This window comes from Salarias fasciatus, chromosome 8 (assembly GCF_902148845.1).
Source record: "Salarias fasciatus chromosome 8, fSalaFa1.1, whole genome shotgun sequence".
NCBI classification, from domain to species: Eukaryota; Metazoa; Chordata; class Actinopteri; order Blenniiformes; family Blenniidae; genus Salarias; species Salarias fasciatus.
The window spans coordinates 14,252,714-14,259,854 of record NC_043752.1 but is presented as its reverse complement, the minus strand read 5'-3'; the positions used below and the strand labels follow the sequence as shown (position 1 = coordinate 14,259,854).

At 44.0% G+C, this 7,141-nt stretch overlaps 1 protein-coding gene across 1 annotated transcript in view; it reads left to right on the top strand.

The window, feature by feature from the left end:
* Nucleotides 1-4,042: 4,042 nt before the first annotated feature.
* chst15 (carbohydrate sulfotransferase 15) overlaps nucleotides 4,043-7,141 on the top strand; it is a 35,476-nt gene continuing 32,377 nt past the window's right edge. Inside the window, exon 1 of the mRNA XM_030098749.1 lies at nucleotides 4,043-4,263. The gene's annotated coding sequence lies outside the window, so the exon portion shown is untranslated. The remainder of the gene's footprint in view (nucleotides 4,264-7,141) is intronic.

Sequence of the window (7,141 nt, the reverse complement as noted above, 5' to 3'; positions counted from 1 at the left end):
TTTTGGCCACTCTTGCCTGTACATCTGCTGTTGTAATTACTACTGGGTCTTGTTCTGGGAGGTTGCTGTGCTCTGCCTGCAAGCCTGCCAGCCATTGGGCATTGGTGTTGTGTGACACTTCTTTCTCCCAGATACTCTTCCATTATTGCTCAGTCTCAGCCCTGGGTGGGTCTGCTGTGGTCTTACTACCCTGCCACTGAGAGTAGACCTTGGCTGGATTGTTGGAGAACACCCTGTTTATTCTCCTGGTCTCCACTTCTCTCGTGTATCTCTTTAGGCGGGTAGCTAGGGCTGTAAGTCGTTGCTTAGCAGTCTCCAGTGCCTGCTAAGCAAATTTATATACATATATATATATATATATATATATATATATATATATATATATATATATGTGTGTGTGTGTGTGTGTGTGTGTATGTATGTATGTATGTATGTATATATATATATATGTATGTATATATATATATATATATGTATATATGTTATCAGTGTTACATGTTTGGTTTTGTGAAAATACATAGATCTTATATACTCCGTGCCTTGAGCTGGATGTGGCCACTGAGCTAAAACGTGTTTACCAACTCTGCCCTATTTAATGTGAAACACTGATCTTTTGGACTTAACTTTAAACAAAACCACATCCCTTTCACAAGTTTTCTTTCTGCCTCCATTATGACAAGTGTAAACTAGCTGGTAATGTGACTGTCTAGCCAGTTGTGTTAGTGTGAGGAAGGGTTATTCCTAAAGAGTTGTCCTGCTTTTATTGGCAGAAATTCAATTTATTTTTCATACTTTCCACCATATTACAGAGCATGACCTCTGTACGGCGCTTTGGTGCCGAGTGGCTCCGTACAAATATCATTAGGGTCAGGCTGTAATCACCGCTCAACCTTGACACACACATCATGAAATGCAGGAGATGAGTAATGCTGAGGTTGGAAAGAGCCACGAGGCAGCAGCTGCCCGCGCTCTGGGGAGCTGGATGCAGACTTCAGTAACAAACACACTCAGACACAAGACAAAATACAGGCACTTCATCCCCTTTTCAGGACCAAAAAATATTGAAAACACATTGTGTTCAATGGAAACTGTGGATCACTTAAGCATGAGGTCAGAAATCTCTCCAGAAATCCCCGACATGATTTTATCAGACGTCCTTTCCGCCCCCTCTCCCCAGCAGGCATGTGCAACAGCTATTAGCTCTAATCTCATTTGATTGTCCTGCTGAGTTCCTCGCAACATTCTAAACTCTTCCTTTTATGCGGAACAGAGAAGAAAAACTTTAAAAACGGTTCGATTTGTGAGTGGCGTGCTGTTGGTAAAAATAGTCCTTAGCGGCGCGGCGGGGGGTCGTCTTGCTCTTTGCTGAGTTTGTGTTTCAGAGCTGGAATTGGGCTTCGTGCGGCTTCCTCATCTCAATACAGGTGAGACAGAAATCTAGTGTAACATTGAAGAAAGCACAATGCAGTCAAACCTGACTCAACTGCAAAGTCAGAGCTTTTCCATTTGATTTTCTTTCAGCTCCAATTCAGACAACCTGATACAATTTAACCTGATGGGTCATTTTGTGGCTCTCTGATTGAATCTGGAGGCATAAAAACACAACCGTGCAGTGGAAAACTGCCACAAAGTAAATTTTATTTGCCGGGCACAAATATTACAGAGATGATGCACAACCACGAAGGAAGAAATCATTTAGAGCCGTCCTGCCAAACATCAACACTTTGATCTGCGCTAAACCGTTTTTATAGAAAGCAATATTGGTACGTGTGTGTGCGATGAAACAAATTGAATGCCACAGACAAACTGCATCACCTGAGGCTCTGGTCGCAGCGTTTGTTGATTTATTTCTCTGGAATTGGCTTGAAGCTAAAAAAAAAAAACTAAACAGAACGGACACACACACACACTCGCACATGAACTCACATATTTCAGCCTTCATAACAACATGTGCAACGTAACACGCAAAAACAAGCAAAGGTATTTTCAATTTCCTAAGCTCAAAACACACATAGAGATGAAACAAACACATCCAGCAGGCTTTTTTTTTCCTCCTCCTTTCTTTCTGTCTGTTTCCTTTTCAGTTATTTCCACTGGGCTTTCACAGAATCAGAGGCAGGCTGTTGCTTAGAGGCTCGTCTGACTGGAGACGTGGGGCACGCTGCGAGCGGGGTGACTCATGTGCTCTGGATGGCTTGCTGAAGAGACAACCGGCCATTATACAATCGCTTCATCACGACCAGCATCAGCATCGCCGTCACCTCGTGGGTTTTCGCTTGACATCATCCACGAGTGACGGCGAGCGAGAGATCCACACCGCGAGGAGATTAAAAATGAAACTTATGAAAATCCATATCGTCCCTCGGGCTGTTTGTTGCAATAAACTGAAGCATCTACAGAATATTGGCACTAACATGTGGAAAACTACAGCTGAGGGCTTGATGGCGTCCATGATGGTGATGATTACTGACTCAGCAGCAGCAGCAGCGTCTCTGAACATATTTCCCAGCTGAGGGTGATCTCTGGTGGGATGAGGTGCGACCGCATGCTGCACAGTCGCCTTTGTTACTCTTTGATTGGTGGAGCTCTGAAATGTCCAGATGCATCATGATGAATCATCTCCCACATTGGGCTACAGTGTGCAGAAATGGAATCACTCTGGTTGAAGAAACAACCAAAAAACCAAACAGAAAACGACAGTTTCACGCGGTTGTAACGTTGTTTTGACTTTTCCTTTCCTAAAGCAAATAAAGTGAATTCTTGCTACACTTATTCAACTTGAAAACAACAGTCACTGTATAAAGCCATCCCTTTTAGTCTAATTTTAAATATTGACTGACTTTACCAGCAGTTTTTCTTGTTCCACTCCTCTTAATAATCAGGTAACTACAAGGACTTCTCAACAAAGACCCTCAAAGGGATCAAACCAGCAGCGCTGCTTGGTCTCTTGGTACTTTCCAACAACCATGTCTGTGGCTCCCAGCCTCAAGACCACTGGATTTTCCAAGGAAATCACAACTGCAGACCTCTAAGTTTTGTTTATGACCTCCGGTATGAAGCTATTATTGTCTTTTCATTTGAGGGAAAGGGACACGCCATTCAACAACAAAACACACTCAGGAATGCTGCAGCTGTTTTGCATATCTCACCACCACCAGACAGCATCTCCATAAGACCTGAGCACGTGTTCCCCTGGTGGTGAACTTTGGTACTGCATGTGTAGAGAAAAAGGTTAAAAATAAACTTCCATCAGCCACTGTTTAAATTTAAAGTTGCTATTCTTGGGAGCTTTTTAAGAATGAAGCTGGGTTTATTATGCTTCTTTATTGTAGTATACTTTTTTTTTACTGTAATAGAAATATATTCGCTATTATCTAAAATATTGTTATGTTTGATGAGACTTCTGAAAAATGAATACACGCATTGTTCTTCCTTCTTTGATGCCATTTTAGCCAAGTCAGGATCATGTGAGCCGATCATAGCTGAAAATAGTAGAAGGCGGCTACACTCTGGACAGGATGCCCATCCATCACAGGACAAACCAGAAGAGACAGACAGTCACACTGACTTACACACACTCATGTTCACACCTACTCACACTCAAACATGTTTTTTTTTTCTTTTTGTTACTGAGGGAAGAAACTGGAGGACCTGGAGAAACACAAATGGAGGCAAAGAGAGAACAAAGTAAGTGTATGTTGAGAGTGTGTGATTCTTGCCATATGATGGAACTGTTCAAGATGTAAGCCATCTTCATCTAATGTTAAAACGTGCATAATGACTCTATTTCCTCTATGTAAATCAGTTTTATCTTATTTTGAAGGAGCTGTAAATTCGTTGCTGGGGGAGTTGATTCAATGTGCAAACACGATATTCTTCACATGCTGTTCTGCTGGAGCAGAGATTATTATAGCTCTTTGTAGGGGATTCCTGCTCCCTCCCCCTTCAGCCCACTCTCACCCCTCACCCCACTGAGAGAGAGAGAGAGAGAGAGAGCGAGAGCGAGAGAGAGCAAGAGAGAGAGAGAGGCTGACTCCCACCGTTCATATCGGCAGCTTGTGAGGAGAAAGACAGACTGTCACACAGCACAGACTCTACAACTTGTTCTCGTAAAACCCGAGCGGAGGAGAGAAAATAAGAACTGCGCGGATTTACAAATGCCAGTTATCAACCGGAGTCCGGAATGGAAATACACGGTCCGGCCATGAGAAGTTGTTTAATCCGGTTGGTTGAATGAGAGAAGCCGGCTGGAAGAAACTCATGGTAGGTGCTTTTTGACATTTTTTTTTGAATGATTAGCTGATTTTACAATTTTATTGGTGCAATTTCATCTTTATTCTGTGATCCCGGCCGCTCCAGTGAAGTGCGTAATTGCGCGCGGCGGGTGCGGGTTCGAGTCCGGGTCCGTGCCGGTGAAGTTGGTGGTTTCTGTCTGTCTGTGGAAGCAGCAGCAGCAGCAGCAGCCGGTGCAGAAATGGAAAAGTTTTTTTTTTTTTTTTTGCGTGTGCGCCCCGTTCAGCCTACAACCGGAGACATCACCCAGCATAACGGGCTCCTTTCAGCGCGGAGGCGCCCGCTGCCCGTGCACGGGATGAATGGGTCACTATGTGTTCTAATCTCACTCAGGAGTTGGCTCGGCTCGGCTCGGTTTTAAAGTGGCAGAAAGGAGCAAACATCGCTCCGGCGCGCGCCCCGCCGCGCAGGTTATTATCAGTCATAACGGACACGTCTCATCGCGACGATCAGGTTTTCACTGAGAGGTTTTGTTTCTTTTGGATTTGTTTTGCGAGGGGGTGTTGGATATGAGGTTTCCATTCATGACATGAGGGGTTTTTTCAACCGTGAGAGCCAAAACAAAAGATTTCCCGCTGACCAATGGGAGCAGGGGAAGCCTCTGGAGGGACGGAGTGGTCCTCTCTTCTTTGTCCTACCTGAGACCCCGAGAAACACCAGCCTGCTGCCAAGGAAAGAAGAAATTGACTGGGAGTGTTTGGCCAGGCAGACGCGCTTTTCTGTTTGATTTTTTTTCTTTTTTTTTTTTACCAGCCTCATGTGGAATTGCGCGCACAGACGCGCCTCGCAGCTCTCATTCACATCGATCCGTGTTATGAGGACTAGTGATTCCAGGAGCCATCAAAGCACCTGCTAATGAATCAGTTCAGACCAAAACATTGGAGGAAAAAAAAAAAAAAACCCTTCACTGCTGAATTCACTACAGTTTTGCAGATCAAAGCTGGATCAGCAGACTCTCCTGCATTCAGATGCACGTGTGCGGCTGCAATAAGGAGTGAGCCGTGTGAGGGATTGGTTAATGGTCGAGACAAGCCCTCAGGGTGCAGCGCATCCCTTTAAAACCAACCTCTCCCCACCTCCAACTTTCAGCCTGATTAACCTAACTTACACAGTGTAACAGTTTTTAATTAATGTACTTTGGCTTTCAATTAAGCACGTTGCAGCTGCTTGTTATTAAACTTGCCACGGGGGCTTAATACACAGAGGGGACTTAATTGGGTGAAGAAGCAGGTAAATGGGGGTGGGGGCAGGCCAGAAGCAGGGAGCAATCCTGCTGGAGTGGTTTAGAGATAAGCAGGAGACACATTCAGTGTGGAAAATTGAAATCACTTGTGTCGCCTTTGTTTGGAGTTTGCATTTTCTCCCTTATGCTCCAGTTTGTTCCTGTATCAGAAACATGCTATTGAGTCAATAGGCAACTGTTTGTTTTGCCTGAGACGGATCAGTGATCAGTGACTGGCCTGAGGTGCATCCCGCCTGTGAGCAGTCAGCTGGAATCAGACTCTTGCCATCTTCAGTTGGATGAAGTTGTATAGAAGATGGATGGATGGAGCAAATTGGCAATGTGTAGATGTATTTGCTTTTGAGAAATTTCAGCCGAAAAAACCCCAAAAACATTAAAGCAATTCCACCTATAGACTCACCTCTTTAAGGCAAAATGAAATAGCGTCAAACTCTTCGCTTCGAGCTGACCCGGGCCAAAACAAAAGCTATTTTGTTTAAATCTTTACAGAAGCGTCTAAATTTGACAGTGATGTTTACACGGTTACATACATATACACTATGTACTGTATGTGAGCGTGCGTGTGACAGGTTGTTGAGCTGTTTGCAAGTCGACACGGGGTGTGTGTGTGTGTGTGGGAAGGTGAGCCGAGATGTGGGCGCTGTAAATGTGGTGGGGATTCTCTTTCTCGCTGCAATATATCATTACACGGCGAGTGGGACGGATGATTAGAATGATTTAAAAGCCACGGCTGGGGGTGATGCTGCCCGCTCTCCACGTTTTGTTTGAGCTCGTTTCATTGCAGATTTGTGTGGAGCGACGGTGGCACTTTGATGAATTACTCCATCCACAGCGAGCAGAGCGATATAATACACGTGCTTGACCACTCTTGATTTAGATAACTCTTGATGTCTTTAGTGGCTTAATGAAGTATTTGTTTGTAAAAGATCTTGAAAGATTGAATCAACTCATGTCATACATCTTCTTCCAGCCACGCAAAGGGAAGATGCTGGTGTTTCCTGATGAGACTGATTGCTCGTGCATGTGATCAGAGCAGGAAGTGCAGCGTTTAGGAAGAATTTGCCGTCACTAGTTTTCATCTGAGATCCGTGCGATACTGCATTTCTCAGTAACAGACCAGCGGTAGACTCCTAATTATTATGACAAAGAAGGATTGCCTTTGCCATTGAAATCTTTGTTGGAGATTTCTCAAGGGAAAGAGAATTCAATTGAAACGGCGCAGGGACTCTATGGGAATTCAATTGAAATAGCCTTTTCAAGGTCACTTCGTCATGAAAACTGGGAAGAATTTGGCAGCGAGCGTGCAAAAAGCTCTTTTCAGACTCATGAATTTAAGGTCATTAAACACTGACGTTCATAAAAAGTGTCTTGCCTCTTAAAGCAAAATGTCGAACTATGCAAGTCAGAAGGATGGAGCCAATGTTTTTTTTTGTCTTTTTGCGTTTTGCAAATCGTGCACAGTGAAAATTGTGCAGCGGAGCAGCTTTTACGAGTCGCAGCGCTCGCGGTTCAAATGAAAACATTTAATGCAAATCGCTGTAAATCTCAGAGTTATTGTCAGAAAGATTTACCTCTCTGGTGCTCTGGTTTATTCACATTTAACTT